Below are 18,715 nucleotides of genomic sequence, written 5' to 3' on the forward strand. Positions count from 1 at the left end.
AGGCTCTGGGCGGGACTCTGCTGATCGTCTGCCCCGTGATGATGCAGTCCCTCACCTGTTCTTGTTTTGATTAAAGAATGTTAGCTACCGCTCACCGCTTGTCTGCAGGCCTTATTAAATGGAAAACTTCCACAACACATCTCATCTGGTCTCATCTGACCAGATTATATTCTCAGAGTATTTCACAGATTTGTCTATATCTTGTTCAGCAAAGCTTAAAAGTTCTTAAACTCTTCTGATATTTCTTTTCACTCCTCTGTGTCCTGACCTCCAGTGTCTTGATTTTGCTTGCCTTTTTTGCATCTCCAGTTTCTCATAGGCTCAGATTTTTTCACTATACTGTTTTTCATTATAACATAAAACTTATGGACATCTACTGGCTGGATAGTTGCCTACATCTGGTGAGAATTTGATGTCAATACCACCGTTCAAAATATATTTACTTAGAAAATTGGTAAAGCGTTCAATATTTATTTTTTATCAAACTTCCTTCTTTTGATTATGTGAATGACGCAAATAGCTGAACCAAGCACAGCACAGCACAAATGTGAAACTAACCACCAACGTCTGCTTTCAACTCCTGTATACTGGGAACTTGGCTGTTAATGGAATTTGAGTACGGACCTCACATAATTACAGGCAGCTGAGGGCAATGACCGACATGTTTCGTGATACTGGAACTGAAGATTCAGTTGTTTTAGTAGAGTCTGAGGAGAGGCACGATGAACTTCAAAGTAGGAAAACTTTTTAATTTCCATTTCATTTTGTGTCTGTGTAGCTGTGTGTGTGTAGCAATGCTGTCTGTTTTCACGATGAGGCTGTTGCACAATGGAGGAATCTTGTGAAAGACTGTTTCTTGAAGTTTCTCTGCCATATATTGAAGTTGTGACATAAGAATCTTCTTTGTTTGTCTTTGGTTGTAATTGGTGTAATTGGTAGTGCAGTATTGGTGAGGGTAGTACAGTTTTCAGAAGAAGTAATCTGCATTTGTTCTGTGCTCACTCACAGAAAAGCAATCAAGATAGTAAATGTAGGCTTCAGAATTGGGGGAAGGGCGATAGGTGATGTTTATGTGCTCAAGCCCACTGACACTCAGCAGATTCATCCACTAAGTCAGACCATTCTGCAGGGGAGACCTACCTCCCCTGCAGAATGGCTTCATGTAAAAAGCAGAAGAGAGATTTTATCACTGTGCGTAAGCAAATTTTTAATGTCACTGCATGCTAACTTAGTTTGTATCACCGACTGTGAGTGCAGAATCCTCAGAAAATCGTGTGTTCTGTCCCAAAACATGTTTCATATTCATATCATTTACATTATTTATTTATATTTATCAATTTATTCATTGAATTCAGATTTCACAATTCAAAGATTTAAAAAAAAAAAAATCAGGTGAGAGGACATAGCAACCTTTTTGGAAAGTTGGACCCCTGGACCCCAAAGACACAGCTGTTACTGTTCAGTTTCTAACAGAGACAACTGCTTTAACTCCCTCACTGCCCAAAGACTTCAAAAATGAAATGATCAATGTCAGTAACTCTTTTCAATATCTTTCCTCTCTCCAAACTGCAGCTGAGCTCAGACCAGTGAGAGCAATGAAACCTCCAGCTTATGTTCCAATGCAGGTGAGGACCTATGATGGGCCCTCTGGACAGCCTGGAGGATCTGTATTGGTTCAGCACACCAGTGTGAACATCGTCACTGAGCCTCCAAAGGACCATTTTATCTGGTCCCTCCTCTGCTTTCTCCACTCACACCCTTGTTGTTGTCTTGGACTTGCAGCTCTCATTTATTCTATCAAGGTGTGTTTGTATGCGAATATATACCTGCCTGCCTACCATATCTTAATATACATTGATTTACCATATAAATCAAGCTACATGATCATGGCATCTAACACAACAAACACCAAAACTGAAGTGCAAAAAACTGACTAAATCAATGGAAAAGTGTGTTCTAATACTTTACAAGGAAAACTCAGTCCTAACTAAGACCATTGCAAGAGTCATAAGAACAGTTTGGGCTGAAGCACAACAATGTACACAGCACAATAAAGATAAAAATAGAGATAAATGATTTGATGAAAGAAATATCTTAAATATGTTATACAGTTTGCATTATTTCCTACACTGATAGTAACAAGGAAACTATATGGGCACAAAAAACGGGCAACTGGGATTATTATTATAATTGCTTGTGTTTACTAAAAACAGGAAGCGTAACTTTTCCAGAAAATGAAACTTAGGCTATGCTTAACATTTTCAGTTTCAATTTACATTGGGATAAAGATGATTACACTATTACAGTGTATATGTTTCTGTCCTTCTAGGCCAGAGACCGGAAGGTGGCCGGAGATCTGGAGGGTGCACGACGTCATGGGCTCACTGCCCGTGGGCTTAACATTGCCGCCACCGTCCTGTTTGTCATTGGATTTGTGATTTTAATCTTAATTAAGGTTCTGTGACTGCAAATCTATCTGATTATGCTCACAGAGAACCGTACTATTATCATTTACACCGAGATTAAGTTAGTTGCTTCTTTGACTTGTTATTAAGCCTCAAATTCTGTAAAGAAAAACACAGCTTCAGACCCATTGTTTAATTTCAGAAATAGGGGTGTGTTCTAATAGTTCATTTTGCTTAGTCTCTCAGTTAGGAACTGTGGCGGTCATTATAAAAGCTGCTCCGATTATCCAAATACTAAGGAAAGGTGCTTCGGTGCTTCCTTTGTTGCTTCCGTTAGCACTGGAGCATCCTTTATAAAAAGGGAGGGGAAAAAGGCATCCCATAATTCATTGCAACAGACCATTTGGCCATTCATGAAAACAATGAATATAATAAACAAAGTTGCGCAGATCATGTAAATGTGGTCGGCCACCAGTGGTTCTCCAAGTGATCCTGTCTCCAAATCTTAGAGAAAATTGTTTATTGCCAATTGATGGATTTTTTAAAAATGAGAATGGTATTTTAGATGTGTCCCAAAAAGGTTTTAAAAACCTCCATAGCACTAAGTCACCACTCTTATAGATTTGACTATGTTTGGTTCTATCGGACCACTATTGATTTGGGACCCCTGGCAGAGTATTTTAAACCTGTTGTTACTAACCTGGGTTTTATGATGGACAGTAATTTTAAATTGAACACTCAAATTAGGGCTACTGTCAAGTACAGTTTTTATCATTTAAGGCGCTTTATCCAGGCCGGATTTTGAAACAGTAATCCATGCTTTTATTTCATCTCGTTTAGATTACTCTAATGCACTGTATTTTGGAGTTAGTTTCTTCTCTCTCATCTGCAGGTGGTTCAAAGCCTGTTGCACTACTTTTAACAGAACTCGCAAAAGAGAGCACATAACTCCCATCTTCGCTTCACTCCACTGGCTGCCTGTACATCTTAGAGTTCATTGTAAAATTCTAATATTTCTTTTTAAATGTTTAAACAGTCTTGCCCCACCTTACCTCTCTGAGCTTCTTCGTCCTTAATCACCCCCTGGGTCTCCTAATCTCTGGAACAATCTGCCCCAGCACATTAGAGAGGCCCCTTCATTGTGCTCTTTTAAAACACGTCTTAAAACCAATTTTTACTTGTTGGCGTATGACACAGTATGACCCTGAGTTTGTTGTTTTAGTGTAATCTAATGTGCTGATTTTATTGTCTTGAATGCAGTTCTAATTATCATTTTATACTATTTTATTTTTGCTATTTGTGCTGATTTTATTATTTTAAAATTAATTCTAACCATCATTTTACATGTGACTTCTTGCTTATCTTTATTCATTGTATAGTTTTTGGCATATCAAATGTACATCACTTTGTTTTCAGCTGGGAGCTGTTCCGAAAGTGATATATTAATAAATTTCTTGCTTGCTTACATTCTTCCCTCCACTTAGATTTAATAGTAACTGATGGCCAGGGGATGTCAGCATTTGGTCTGTATAAATATTATGACACAATGAACCTTTATCAGATCAATTTCTTAAGTTAAAAAAAGTTTTATTATGAGATTAGATTTGGCCATTTATGGTAAGAGGTTCATTACATACCCTAAACTAGGGATGGACCGATCCGATATTGCGTATCGGTATCAGTATCGATACTGACCTAAATTACTACATCGTATATCGGAGGGAAATAAAGAACTGTAATCCGATCTATTAAATATCACAAAAGCACCTCACAAAACTTGCGACATGGCGTAACTCAGCTCATAACCTTAGCTTGTCGGAGGAGTATGTGGAGGAGTATTATCTGAATATTACACCCAAAGTTTTAATCTGATGTAAAATGTATAGAAGTCTATTACTGTATATATTAACTATTAAGTCTAATATTTTTAACCAAGATGGCGGCGCGTGAACAACGCGAGGCTCAGTGTCTCTCCAGAATCTGCTATTTAGCGGTTTTTTTTTTATCTACTTTTAACCGGATTATTCGTCCAGAATTGCTGTGCGTTGCTGACCTACAGCAGACAAGAGCTTCTGGACATCTGGACTCACAACTCCAACAGTTTTATCGCCGATCTCCGACTCACCCCAGAGATCTCCAGAACACCGGAGGCTGCCCACTCTCCCCGGCTGGGCGGAAGTGCACGCAGACGGCGCCGAGATCGTAAACAAAGGCGAGGTAGGCGCGGAGGGCTACGGGCTAAGCTAAAGCTAACACCACACCGGCTGCCTTTACCCAGTATTTTTCTCGCCAATGTCCGTTCTCTGGCAAACAAAATGGATGAGATACGGCTCTCCATCACTAACAACAGACGGATTATGGACTCAAATGTCATGTTTTTCACCGAAACATGGCTGAACAACAGCTGCCCGGACAATGCTATCGAGTTAGCAGGACGCCACACACACCGAGCCGACAGGCTAGCAGATGACTCCGGCAAGACCAGAGGTGGAGGTTTGTGCATTTATATTAACAATGCTTGGTGCATGAACTCCACTACTACTGAGAGTCACTGCTCACCTAATGCGGAGTTTTTAATGGTCAAATGCAGACCTTATTATCTCCCCAGAGAATTCACTTCGATCATACTCACTGCCGTGTATATACCCCCCGACGCTAATGCTAGGTTGGCCATGAAAGAACTTTCTGCAGCCATTAACAAACACCAGAATAAACACCCCGAGGCTGCTTTTATTGTTGCTGGCGACTTCAACCACACCAACTTAAAGACAGTCCTCCCCAGATTCCACCAACATGTCTCCTGCCACACCAGAGGAGACAAGACTTTAGACCATGTGTATTCCAACCTGGCTGGAGCCTACAAAGCCACACCCCTCCCCCACATTGGACAATCGGACCATCTCTCCCTGTTCCTCACACCTCGGTATTCACCACTCATCCAACGTGTGAAACCTGCTGTGAGGACAATTAAAGTGTGGCCAGAGGGGACAGACGCAGTGCTCCAGGACAGATTTAAAAACACAGACTGGAATATGTTCACCCACACAGACCTGGACCAGTACGCCTCATCTGTACTGGATTACATCTCCAAAACCACAGACAGTGTCACCACCCAGAAACGGATCACCATGTACCCCAACCAGAAGCCTTGGATGAACCGGGATGTTCGTCTCCTCCTGAAGGCCCGCAACACTGCCTTTAGGTCAGGAGATGCACGCGCCTACAGTACAGCCAGGGCTAATCTAAAGAAGGGCATCAAAAAAGCCAAACACCATTACAAAAAGAAGGTAGAAGAACACTTCTCCAACTCCAACCCCCGACGCATGTGGCAAGGACTCCAGACCATCACAGACTACAGGACCACCAAACCCTCTCCCGCATCCTCTGATGTCTCCTTCCTAAACGAGCTCAACAACTTTTATGCTCGTGTGGCAGGATGAATGTTATCCCTCGGTCCAACCCACTTTCAGCCTGGCCCATTAGGGGGCGCTGGTATAAATAGTGACCATTTGAGTGTCTCTGCATTGCTTGCCTGTGATCTCCTTTTTGGTCACCTGACTTCCTCGGGGTGGTAGAGATCGTTTGTGGGTTACTCCTCTAAAGTCTCCATCGCGGCTGGTCGTAGCTATAGAAGCCTCCTCTGAGCTATTCTGCTTACGTTCTGTGACCCGGCTTACTTGGTACGTAATCAACTTTTGTTACGCTCTCTGCCTTCTATTGTTCTTTTATAGTAATTATTTATTATGTTTCGCAGGAAGTGTGGGCCTTAGTTTTGCGCCAAGTTACGTGAACTGAAGTGCTGCTGTTTTGCCTTGCTGTGCTTTTACCGTCTGTTCCCGTTGTGAGAATTCTTCCCTGCTGCTGTCAGCTTTTACAGTGGACGTCGGCGTGGACAACGGCCATATGCATGCCGGTTATCGGAGTCAGCTGGCGTGCATATTGATTGACTGTTAACTTATCGTCGTGTGGACGGCAAGTTGGAGCAGTACGGCGATTCCGTTTGCTCCAGATTTTAGAGTTTTATTCAGATTGTATGTTGTTTTATTGCTTTTGATTTGTAGTTTGGATTTTTGTTACACCACTGGTGGGAGGCCCTTCTTCTAGCTGTGGATCACCAGTGTGGTCCTGCAGTTGGGTTATCCCCCGGTGCTACACATTAGTTTGTTGTAATATATTAACATTTTCTTTGTTTCTTTTATTCAGATGCGGAGTGCCGACGTGGAGGAGACTAGGGTGCCTTGGTGGTGGGATCCCTTGAGTGTACACACCTGCCTTGTTTAGTTTATTAGTGTGAGTGTGTGTGTGATAGTGTGCTGCACTTGTGTTTTGGGTGTGTTTTCTTTCTTTAGTTTGTGTGTGGCATCCCTGCCCCTCCACTGGTAAGCCTCAGCTCTGAATACCTTTTTAAGCATATTTGAATATTTATGATTGTGCTTTTATATGGTGTTTTAAATAATTATTAATAAATTGTGAATTTGTTGATCATTGAACCTCGTCTCTGGACTGAGTATAGCGAACCTAAGTGCCTTTCTGGTGATTTAGTGTTACTTTCAGTATTCTCTGGGTGAAATTCCCAGGGTGGCGTTGTCTTTTTAAAACTGCAAAGAGTATCTACTTTATATCCCATCCTCGTCTCGCCACAAACTTGGCGTTGTTGTCGACAGGATATACTCTTTAAAACAGAGACGTGTGTTCTTCTTTTTTTTGTTTGGTGTAACGTAAATTGTTTTTTTATATTATTTTGTACAGAATAAAGGCAAAGCAGCAGCTACTTTGGTGTGGGATTTCACAGCTGTGTTACAGAGATGGAGGAAGAGTTACAGGAACTCAGGGACTTGATCGCGCAGCTGAAAGCAGACAATGAGAGGCTGCGTCAGGAGAGGGCTGTTGGGTCAGGTACTAGTGCTACACCTTCTACTTCAACTGCATCATCTGTTAACCCCACAACGGCTGGTGTCTCTGTAGCAGAGAGACTAGTTTTTGTGCCCCGTGACAGAAAGTGCCCTATGTTTAGAGGAAAATCAGGTATAGGGTTGAATGAATGGTTGGAGGAAATAGAAGGTTGTGCTAGAGCACGTCATTTGTCTTTGGCTGATAAAGCATTTTTCCTGTTTGACCACCTAGAAGGAGAAGCACGTGAGGAGATTAAATATCGCTCTAGTGCAGAGAGGACTGATCCTGCTAAGATAATTACTATATTGCAAGAACTTTATGGCTGTTCGGACTCCTATGTAGCATTGCAGGAAGCTTTCTTCTCTAGAAAACAGCAGGAAAGTGAGACGCTGCAAGAGTTTTCCCTCGCTCTCTTGGGTCTTATGGAGAAAGTTAAATCGAGTGCCCCCAATGGCATGCCCAATGCTGACGTTTTATTAAGAGATCAATTTGTTGAACAGGTCTTAGATAGTACCTTGCGGCGGGAGTTAAAGCAGCTAGTAAGGAGGCAGCCAACACTGACCTTGCTGGAGATTAGAGGGGAAGCTATTAGGTGGGAACGTGAAGGGTTGCCTAGTGGCGTTAGGCATAGAAGCAGTTCTGTCCCTTCTGTTTATGGCATTCAGTATGGGGTCCATAGCGGTCCCTCAGGAATAGCCCAGTCTACCCATTTGTCTGAGATGAGCGAGATGAAGGAATTGTTAAAGTGCCAGCAGGAGCAACTTAATCAGCTCACTCAGAGCATTGCTCGATTGCAGGGCCCCCATCGAATGCCTTGCTCAGGACGGGGCGACTCCATTATATGCCGTCGTTGTCAGCAACCTGGACATTTTGCTCGGGAGTGTGATGGGGAACGCGTTCCTCATTCCCGGCCTCCTTCGCAGGCCCCTCTGCATAATCGCAGGCTCTCTCCTTTAAATACGGCTTCGGAAAACTAGCACCCTCCGTATTGCCGAGCCACAGTTCGGGTGGGGTGTCTATTGGCTCAAGGGTTGTTTCTAATGGTCCAGAGGCAGTCTCGAAATTAATTTCATCCTGTCCTCATATAGATGTGGACATGGGCGGTATAAAAGTACCTTGTTTGGTTGATACAGGGTCCATGGTCTCTACCATTACTGAAAGTTTTTTCCGCCAGCATTTTGAGTCCTGGGGTCAAGAGCGTCTCCAAGCTTGTCATTGGTTGCAGCTTAAAGCGGCTAATGGGTTGTCAATTCCTTACCTTGGCTATATCGAGTTAAGTGTAGAGCTCTGTGACAAGTTTCTTCCACAGTGTGGCGTGTTGGTCGTTAAAGATCCTCCAGGTGCAGGACCTTCCACGGTTCCGGGTGTATTGGGGATGAATGTCATTCGGAAGTGTTACCACGAGCTTTTTGGGCAACACGGTGAAGCATTGTTTAGTTTGGGCTTTGTCACAGAGGCCCCTAAACCCCTTGTGCAGGCGCTGCAAAAGTGCCATGATGTTAGTATAAGAGCCCCACTGGATTTGTCTGGCCATGTGAGAGTGAGGGGTAAGCGAGCATGTTGCATTCCGGGTGGTGTAATGAAAGTAGTGGCCGCCACCTGTTCTGAGCAATATTCAGGTGCCACTGTGTTATTTGAACCTACTGATGTTAACTTGCCGGCTGGACTTTTAGCGTCCCCTGCATTGGTTCGAGTGGTTCGAGGTACTGCATACATACCAGTTGTTAATGTAGGGACTACGGCGGTCTTGCTTTACCCTAGGACCGTTATAGGGACCCTGGAAGATGTTCATGTGGTCAGTTTGCCCGCTGGTGTGACAGAAGTACTCCCTAACGTAGCCACAATGGCATCTCACACCGCCACTCCTACTGTGCAGGATCAGATGGAAGGGATTGATTTGTCTAAACTGTCAGCAGAGGAACAGGGACAGGTGAGGTCTCTCCTTAAGAAATACAGCTCTGTCTTTTCTGCTCATGACACTGATTTGGGTTGCACTAACTTGATCTCCCATGACATTCCAGTCTTAGACGATATCCCCGTGCGGCAGCGTTATAGGCGCATCCCCCCTTCAGAGTACGAGGTTGTGAAAGAGCATATTAACCAGTTGTTAGGGGCCGAGGTGATTAGAGAGAGTAGCAGCCCCTATGCTTCTCCCATTGTGCTCGTTAAGAAGAAGGATGGCAGCCCGCGCATGTGTGTTGATTATCGGCAACTGAACAACAAGACAAGGAAAGATGCATTCCCCCTGCCGCGCATTGAAGAATCCTTAGATGCGCTGACTGGTGCCCGTTGGTTTTCCACCATGGATTTAGCAAGTGGCTATAATCAGGTCCCAGTTACGGAAGAGGATAGGCCCAAGACTGCCTTCTGTACTCCTTTCGGCCTATTTGAGTGGAACCGAATGCCATTTGGGCTCTGTAATGCCCCTAGCACCTTCCAGAGACTAATGCAACGCCTTTTCGGTGATCAACAGTGCCAGTCTCTGCTTCTCTATCTTGATGACATTGTAATCTTTTCATCAACAGTATCGCAACATCTTGAGCGGCTGGATGTGGTGCTAGGTCGGCTTCAGCAGGAAGGTTTAAAAGCCAAGCTTGCCAAATGTGCCTTTTTCCAGCAGGAGGTTCGCTACCTAGGCCATGTCATCTCCGATCAAGGTGTCTCTACGGACCCTAGCAAGGTGGAAGTGGTGGCTAACTGGCAGCCTCCTAAGACTGTTTCGGAACTACGCTCCTTCCTTGGGTTTGCCAGCTATTATCGCCGTTTTGTGGAGGGTTTTGCCAAGTTGGCGGCACCTCTGCATAGACTGGTGGCAGAGTGGGGAGGCAGAAAATCAAAGAAGAGGTCAGAGCATGGTATCGTGGAGAACTGGACTGTAGAGTGTGCTCAAAGTTTTGAGGCATTAAAAACTAAACTGACAACAGCACCAGTGCTCGCTTATGCAGATTTCTCTTTGCCTTTTATTTTAGAAGTGGATGCCAGCCATGCCGGCCTAGGGGCAGTGCTTTCCCAGGAGCAGGGAGGTAAAGTGAGGCCAATAGCCTATGCCAGTCGGGGTTTGAGGCCCCCTGAGCGCAATATGCTAAATTATAGCTCCATGAAGCTGGAGTTTTTGGCACTTAAGTGGGCCATGACTGAGAAATTTAGAGAGTACTTGTTGGGCCACAAGTGTATTGTTTACACCGACAACAATCCTCTTAGTCACTTGTCTTCTGCTAAACTTGGGGCTACTGAACAGCGCTGGGCAGCTCAGCTCGCTTCGTTTGACTTTGACTTAAAGTACAGGTCAGGAAGGAGTAATAAGAATGCAGACGCTTTATCTCGCCAGCATCCACCTGATCCTCAGGAGATTAAAGCCATGGTTCCTGGTACAGCCTTGCCTGGACCTCTTCAACAAGCCTTGCGGCTGGGACCAGCTGAGGTATCACAAGCTGCCATTACAGTTTTGCCCCATCTCACTACTCCTGATCTTCATACCCTCCAACAGGTCGACCCAGTGATAAAAGAGATCTTGGTGTTCTGGAGACGGAAGCAGCGACCCAGCTTTGAGGAGCGGCAGCAGCTTGCTCCACTTGCTCTGGTGCTGCTACGACAATGGGATCGTCTGATTGAAAGGGAAGGAGTTCTGTATCGTCAGGTTCATCGCCCTGACGGTGCCGAGGTGGTACTTCAGCTTTTGCTGCCTAGTGCACTAATTGAGCAGGTGTTGACTCATGTTCATCAGGAGCATGGCCATCAAGGTGTGGAAAGGACCCTAGCGCTTCTCCGCTCACGGTGCTACTGGCCAGGTATGTCTGCTGAGGTAGCTCGTTGGTGTCAGAGATGCGAACGTTGCCAAGTTGCAAAAGACACCCAACCAGCAGCTCAAAGTTTCATGGGACATTTGTTGGCTTCTCGACCAAATGAAATCTTGGCCATTGATTACACCTTGCTCGAACCTTCCCGGAATGGGCTGGAGAACGTTTTGGTGATGACTGATGTTTTCAGCAAGTATACATTGGCTGTCCCCACTCGTGACCAATGTGCGGCTACAGTGGCCCAGGTTCTCGTGACTGAGTGGTTTTCGAAGTTTGGTGTACCAGCGCGTATCCATTCTGATCAGGGTCGTAACTTTGAAAGCTCCCTGATCCAGCAGCTCTGCAGGTTTTATGGTATCGAGAAGTCCCACACTACTCCTTATCATCCGGCTGGAAATGGTCAGTGTGAACGTTTTAATAGGACTTTGCACAATTTGTTGCGGACCCTGCCAGTATCCAGAAAAAGAGACTGGAATGTATGTTTGCCCCAGTTACTCTACTGTTATAATACCACTCCCCATCAGGCTACTGGGGAAACCCCATTCTTATTGATGTTTGGGCAAGAACCCAGGTTGCCAGTGGACTTTCTGTTGGGCAGAGTACCGGACCCCATCAGTGGAGATGTGCACGAGTGGATTCAGGAGCATCAAGCCCGGCTACAGGTTGTACACGAAGGAGCCAAGGAACGATTGCAATTGGCTGCCGACCGCAGAAAGAGGCACCATGACAAAAAGGTGAAAGAGGCACCATTGAACGACGGCCAGTTGGTGTTCCTGCGCGATCTGAGTGGAAGAGGGAGATGTAAAATCCAAGATCGATGGAAACCCGTGGTATATAGAATCCTGAAGGCACCTAAAGGAGGTGGGGCAGTATATACCATTGCACCTGCAGATGATCCCAGCAGTGTGAAGCATGTTCATCGTACCTTGTTGAAGGCTGTGGTAACGGCAGCTACACCATCAGAAGGGCCTGCTCCAAGCAGTAGCTCACATGGCCCAGAAATATCCTCCCCAGAACCAGGACATGACTCATCATGTGACAGTGACCTGTTATTCCTGAGCATAGGAGCTCCTCAAGTAAATGTTTCACCATCTTACAGCCCAGTGGCAGTGATTCCAAGTAGCCCTGAGTTGTTGCTCCCACCAGAAGACCGAACTTCCGATGTTCCAGCCACTTGTACAGTTACTCCGAGTGTAGCACCAGTTCCATCTAGCTCTCTTCCTGCTCCCTCTACGAGTTCTGATACAAGAAATGTGGTGGTGCGAAAAACAACCCGGTCCACAGCTGGCCAGCATTCAAACATCCATCGTCTCCCAAGACCAACAGGGGAGGTGGCACAAGGGGCTGCTAACTCTATTTCTGAGCCTAGGGTACATGCTGTCTCTGCATTTTTTAGGCCTTGGGACTAATCTGGGTGTCTTTGTAATTCATCGTCGGGGCGACGATGCAAGAAGGAGGGGTAGAATGTGGCAGGATGAATGTTATCCCTCGGTCCAACCCACTTTCAGCCTGGCCCATTAGGGGGCGATGGTATAAATAGTGGCCATTTGAGTGTCTCTGCATTGCTTGCCTGTGATCTCCTTTTTGGTCACCTGACTTCCTCGGGGTGGTAGAGATCGTTTGTGGGTTACTCCTCTAAAGTCTCCATCGCGGCTGGTCGTAGCTATAGAAGCCTCCTCTGAGCTATTCTGCTTACGTTCTGTGACCCGGCTTACTTGGTACGTAATCAACTTTTGTTACGCTCTCTGCCTTCTATTGTTCTTTTATAGTAATTATTTATTATGTTTCGCAGGAAGTGTGGGCCTTAGTTTTGCGCCAAGTTACGTGAACTGAAGTGCTGCTGTTTTGCCTTGCTGTGCTTTTACCGTCTGTTCCCGTTGTGAGAATTCTTCCCTGCTGCTGTCAGCTTTTACAGTGGACGTCGGCGTGGACAACGGCCATATGCATGCCGGTTATCGGAGTCAGCTGGCGTGCATATTGATTGACTGTTAACTTATCGTCGTGTGGACGGCAAGTTGGAGCAGTACGGCGATTCCGTTTGCTCCAGATTTTAGAGTTTTATTCAGATTGTATGTTGTTTTATTGCTTTTGATTTGTAGTTTGGATTTTTGTTACACCACTGGTGGGAGGCCCTTCTTCTAGCTGTGGATCACCAGTGTGGTCCTGCAGTTGGGTTATCCCCCGGTGCTACACATTAGTTTGTTGTAATATATTAACATTTTCTTTGTTTCTTTTATTCAGATGCGGAGTGCCGACGTGGAGGAGACTAGGGTGCCTTGGTGGTGGGATCCCTTGAGTGTACACACCTGCCTTGTTTAGTTTATTAGTGTGAGTGTGTGTGTGATAGTGTGCTGCACTTGTGTTTTGGGTGTGTTTTCTTTCTTTAGTTTGTGTGTGGCATCCCTGCCCCTCCACTGGTAAGCCTCAGCTCTGAATACCTTTTTAAGCATATTTGAATATTTATGATTGTGCTTTTATATGGTGTTTTAAATAATTATTAATAAATTGTGAATTTGTTGATCATTGAACCTCGTCTCTGGACTGAGTATAGCGAACCTAAGTGCCTTTCTGGTGATTTAGTGTTACTTTCAGTATTCTCTGGGTGAAATTCCCAGGGTGGCGTTGTCTTTTTAAAACTGCAAAGAGTATCTACTTTATATCCCATCCTCGTCTCGCCACACTCGTTTTGAGCGAGGGAACCCCACAACCACAACCAAAGCAGACATGACGCCAGACCACCAACCTATGACTCTCTCCCCCACCGATGTAGGAGCGGTGCTGAGCAGGATCAATGTCCACAAGGCTGCAGGCCCTGATGGCATCCACGGGCGTGTTCTCAGAGCGTGTTCTGGGGAGCTTGCAGGAGTGCTGACAGACATATTCAATCTGTCCTTGGCCCACGCTGTGGTACCGGCCTGCTTCAAATCCACCTCCATCGTCCCGATACCCAAAAACTCCAACCCATCTTGCCTCAATGATTACCGCCCAGTAGCACTCACCCCCATCATCACTAAGTGCTTAGAGCGACTGGTCCTAGCACACTTCAAATCCTGTCTCCCCCCCACCCTGGACCCCCACCAATTAGCATACCGCCGGAACAGGAGCACAGAGGATGCAGTCTCCATCGCAATGCACTCTGTCCTCTCACACCTGGACAACAACAACACCTACGCCAGAATGCTGTTTATAGACTTCAGTTCAGCATTCAATACAATCCACCCCTCACAACTCATCAGGAAACTGACAGACCTGGGTATCAGTTCCCTCATCTGCAAATGGTTACTGGACTTCCTGACCAACCGCCCCCAACATGTCCGGCTGGATAACCGCTGCTCATCTACCATCACAATGAACACCGGTGTACCACAAGGCTGTGTGATGAGCCCTTTCCTCTACTCCCTCTTCACCCACGACTGCAGACCTGCTGATGGTTCCAACACCATCATTAAGTTTGCAGATGACACCACGGTGATTGGCCTCATCAGTGACAACGATGAAGCCGCCTACAGGGAGGAGGTGGATCGTCTGGCTGAGTGGTGCGACACAAACAACCTGCTGCTTAACACCGAGAAGACCAAGGAGCTCATCGTGGACTACAGGAGGAATGCTGACCCACATCCACCCATCCACATTAAGGGGACGGCTGTGGAGCGTGTGAGCAGCTTCAAGTTCCTGGGAGTCCACATCTCCGAGGATCTCACCTGGACGACCAACTGCTCCAAGCTGGTCAAGAAGGCTCACCAGCGCCTCTTCTTCTTGAGGACTCTGAGGAAGAACCACCTGTCCTCAGACATCCTGGTGAACTTCTATTGCTGCACCATCGAGAGCATCCTGACCAACTGTATAACAGTCTGGTACGGGAACTGCTCTGCCTCGGACCGGAAGGCGTTGCAGAGGGTCGTGAAAACTGCCCAGCGCATCGCCGGAGCACCACTTCCTGCCATAAAAGACATCTACAGGAAGCGGTGTCTGAAAAGGGCTGGGAAAATCATCAAAGACCCCAGTCACCCATCACATGGACTCTTCACCCTCCTGCCCTCTGGGAGGCGCCACAGGAGCCTCCGGACTAAGACCACCAGGTACCGGAACAGCTTCTTCCCCACAGCTGTCAGACTCCTGAACTCTGCCTCCTGACATCTGACCCACGTTAAACTCATGGACTGAACATACACATACCCACAATGGACAACTGTACCCTCAAACACAATAATAACATGGACTGAACCACCACTCACAACCACTAGCACTTTATATAGCCTCTGTAGAAACTATCTACACCCTCACTTATCTTAACTGCACTACTGTATAGCTCTGTGTAAATAATCATTCTGTACATTCGATAATCTTTAATCCTACAACTGTTTACAACTTGCATAGTTCCCATTTCTGTATAGCTGTATATCCCAGATTCTGTAAAGTTATTTATTTCATATTCTGTATAGTTTTTCATATTTATATCCTGTTCATATCCTGTACATAGCTTGTACTCACTACAGCCTGTACATACTTATAGTTATCATAATAGACCCATTTCTGTAATATACTCACATATCTATATTATTGCTAATATATATTGTAATATATCTATATCACTAAAGCACTTCTGGATGGATGCAAACTGCATTTCGTTGCCCTGTACCTGTGCATGTGCAATGACAAAGTTGAATTCTATTCTATTCTATTCTAATTCTATATACCCTAGTAAGCTATAGTACTTTTTCCTTTGGGAAGGTACCATCTGTGCAGTCTGCAATTCTGTTAAAGAAAGATGTTGAATCTATTTAAATATTGTAGAAAATAATTGATTTCTGTGCATTTCTTTTTTACAGGTACATTAAATTAAAGTTGATTATGTCATCACGAGGCGGAGGGTGGGGGGTGGTTCCCTATTTTTTTTTTTGCAGGGAGTTGGCAACGCTATCAGTTAGGTTGTTTAATAGTTCTGCTAAGTACTCTTTAAAATACCAGAATAGGGAGGATGGTGTAGGTTTAAGTTTATTAGATTGATCAGCATTACTGAACTATGAAATATTTTGGGTGCAGTGTGTTTTTGAATACAGATATAACAGAATAGCTTCAGTGTTTTGTTTTTTAAAGCTTAAGTATGAACTTATACAAAATGCAGCAAGATATTAAAAACAGTTTTATTGATTAAAAAATACACTATATCGGCTTCATATTGGTATCGACAGATATCCAAATTTATGATATCAGTATCGGACATAAAAACGTGGTATCAGACCATCTCTACCTTAAACCACAGTATTTAACATTGTCCCCTGAAAACTACAAACTTAACATAACAACACAGTGTGTTAAGTGGCAGTTGTGTTTGTTTGGTAATTAATTATGTCTTTATTGTATTTATTGATCACACCTACCCTACTATGAGTGTTTTGTCTTGCAAAAGTCAGGCCTCAACAACTGTATTTTGCTTCTTCTCCATCTCATTTGTATTCTATCTGTTTCACCACCAAGTGGCCAAACTCGCACTCTCTAAGATTGCGTTAAACAGTCTGGTCTAAAGATTCACTTCTAAAATGTCCATTTGATATTATTACATTAATTATAAACTCATGGAGTTATAAACTACAAAATTAGTTAGAAAATATAACAATAAAGAAAAATGGTGTTTGGTGATATTTGGTGAGTTGGCAGATCATTTCAACAGCTCAAAAATATCAACAAACGAACCTTTTTAGTGCTTTAAATGAAAATGTACATTACTGTATTTCCCAGGGAAAAATCATGTCTGACACATGAACTTGTACAGGGCAAAAGGCCTGGTATATCCTGGAAAGATAATAAATCACGGGGCTAACACTGAGTTAGATCTTATTGAGTTGAGCTGGCTAAGTTCACAAAGGGCAAAGAAACACAGAGCAGCATCAGCACAGTTTAGCTGACAGTACAAATTATCATGATCACTTATTTCTATGCAATTATATTCCCTATATGTCCAATCTTAGGGTGCTCCCACCAGCCAAACCCCACTTTAACTCTAAGGCAGAAGTTCCCAAAGTGTGGGGCCCGCCCCGCAGAGCCATTGAGAGAGAGAGAGAGAGAGAGAGAGAGAGAGAGAGAGGGGGGGGGGGGGCTGTATGAAAAAAAAAAAAAAAAAAAAAGAACGCTTGGACACTGCTAGCATCATGGACACGCACAAACGCAAAGCAGGAGATGAAGCATCGCCAAATATGTTTCCGAACCAACTTCCTTCCAAGCCAAAGACTAGAAAATATGGTGAAGCATATCTTCCCTCTGGCTTCACCTGCACAAGTGCCAAGGTAGGTCTCCCCTGCAGAATTGGGTTTCCCTGCGTCGGGAGCATGGGCTCTCCAAATCACGGACAAACAGTATCCCACATTCTTGATTTTTAGTTCACAAGCACTTCTTGTAATAACTAACTACTCCTGACGTTTTGGAGCTGTTAGCTCTTTATACAGTAAAGTTACAGTGGGATACAAATGATATCGCGCTCATCCTGCCACAATTTGTTCCCCCGGTTCAAATCATGGACAAACAGTATCCCACAGTTGTTTATGTTTTTTAACCCATTTTGCAGAGGCATTGAAAAATGTAGCTTTAGCTCTTTCCACAGACTTTCAGCTGGATTCAGGTCAAGTGACTTTGGCTTTATTTTCTTTCTCTAAAAAAAGCTGAAAGTGAGCAGATTTTTATCAAGATAGTCTTTGTATATTTTTACTTTCATCCTTCCTTCAATTATACGAAGCCTGTCAGTCCCGCTTGCTGAAAAACATCCCTACACCATCATATTCTAACCTCCAGATTCCACTTGGTCTGGTGTTTGTGGAGTGATATGCAGTGCCTTTTGACCTCCAAACATGGTGTGTATTGTAGCATCTCATCTGGTCTCATCTGACCAGATTATATTCTCAGAGTATTTCACAGGCTTGTCTAAATGTTGTTTAGCAAAGTTTAAACGCTCTTCAACTTGCTTTTTCTTCAGCAATGGAATCTATGCATTCCATTGCAGGTGCATAAAGGTCACAGTGGTTGACCTCATTACTTATTGTCTTTGAAACAATTTTCCATGCTGATTCCAGATCTTTCTGTAGTGCTCCACAGGTGCACTACTTTCTTGGCAACTGGATAACTCTTCTGGTAATTCTTTTCACTCCTCTGTGTCCTGACCTCCAGTGTCATGATTTTACTTGCCTTTTTTGCATCTCCATTTCATCGTGTGTTCAAAATTCTTTCCCTGTACTGTTTCTCATTAGAACACATAATTTATGGACATCTACTGGATGGATTGGTACTCACATCTGCTGAGAATTTCATGTCAATACCACCTTTCAAAATATATTTACTTAGAAAAGTGTTCAATGTTTGTTTTACCTTCTGTATCTCTGACCATCACTGTAACAACAAAGGCTGTGTTGAACTTCCTTCCTTATCCTGTTTGATCATGCCAATGACGCAAATTCCTGAACCCACACAGCACAACACAAATGTAAAACGAAACCAACGTCTGCTTTCAATTCCTGTATGCTGAGCACACTGTTACGCTCACATAATTACAGACGGCTGAGAGCAATGACCGACATGTTTCGTGATACTGGAAACGAAGATCGGGTTGTCTTAGTAGAGTCTGAGGAGAGG

The 18,715-nt window shown here is 44.3% G+C and overlaps 1 long non-coding RNA gene across 1 annotated transcript in view; it reads right to left on the reverse strand.

The window, feature by feature from the left end:
- Positions 1 to 18,583, reverse strand: part of LOC145430148 (uncharacterized) — a 19,647-nt gene extending 1,064 nt beyond the window's left edge. The window contains exon 1 of the long non-coding RNA XR_013910569.1: positions 18,452 to 18,583. This is a non-coding gene — a long non-coding RNA (uncharacterized LOC145430148). The remainder of the gene's footprint in view (positions 1 to 18,451) is intronic.
- Positions 18,584 to 18,715: the final 132 nt, after the last annotated feature.

The sequence above is a fragment of the Astatotilapia calliptera genome, chromosome 7 (assembly GCF_964374335.1).
Source record: "Astatotilapia calliptera chromosome 7, fAstCal68.1, whole genome shotgun sequence".
In the NCBI taxonomy this organism is placed as follows: Eukaryota; Metazoa; Chordata; class Actinopteri; order Cichliformes; family Cichlidae; genus Astatotilapia; species Astatotilapia calliptera.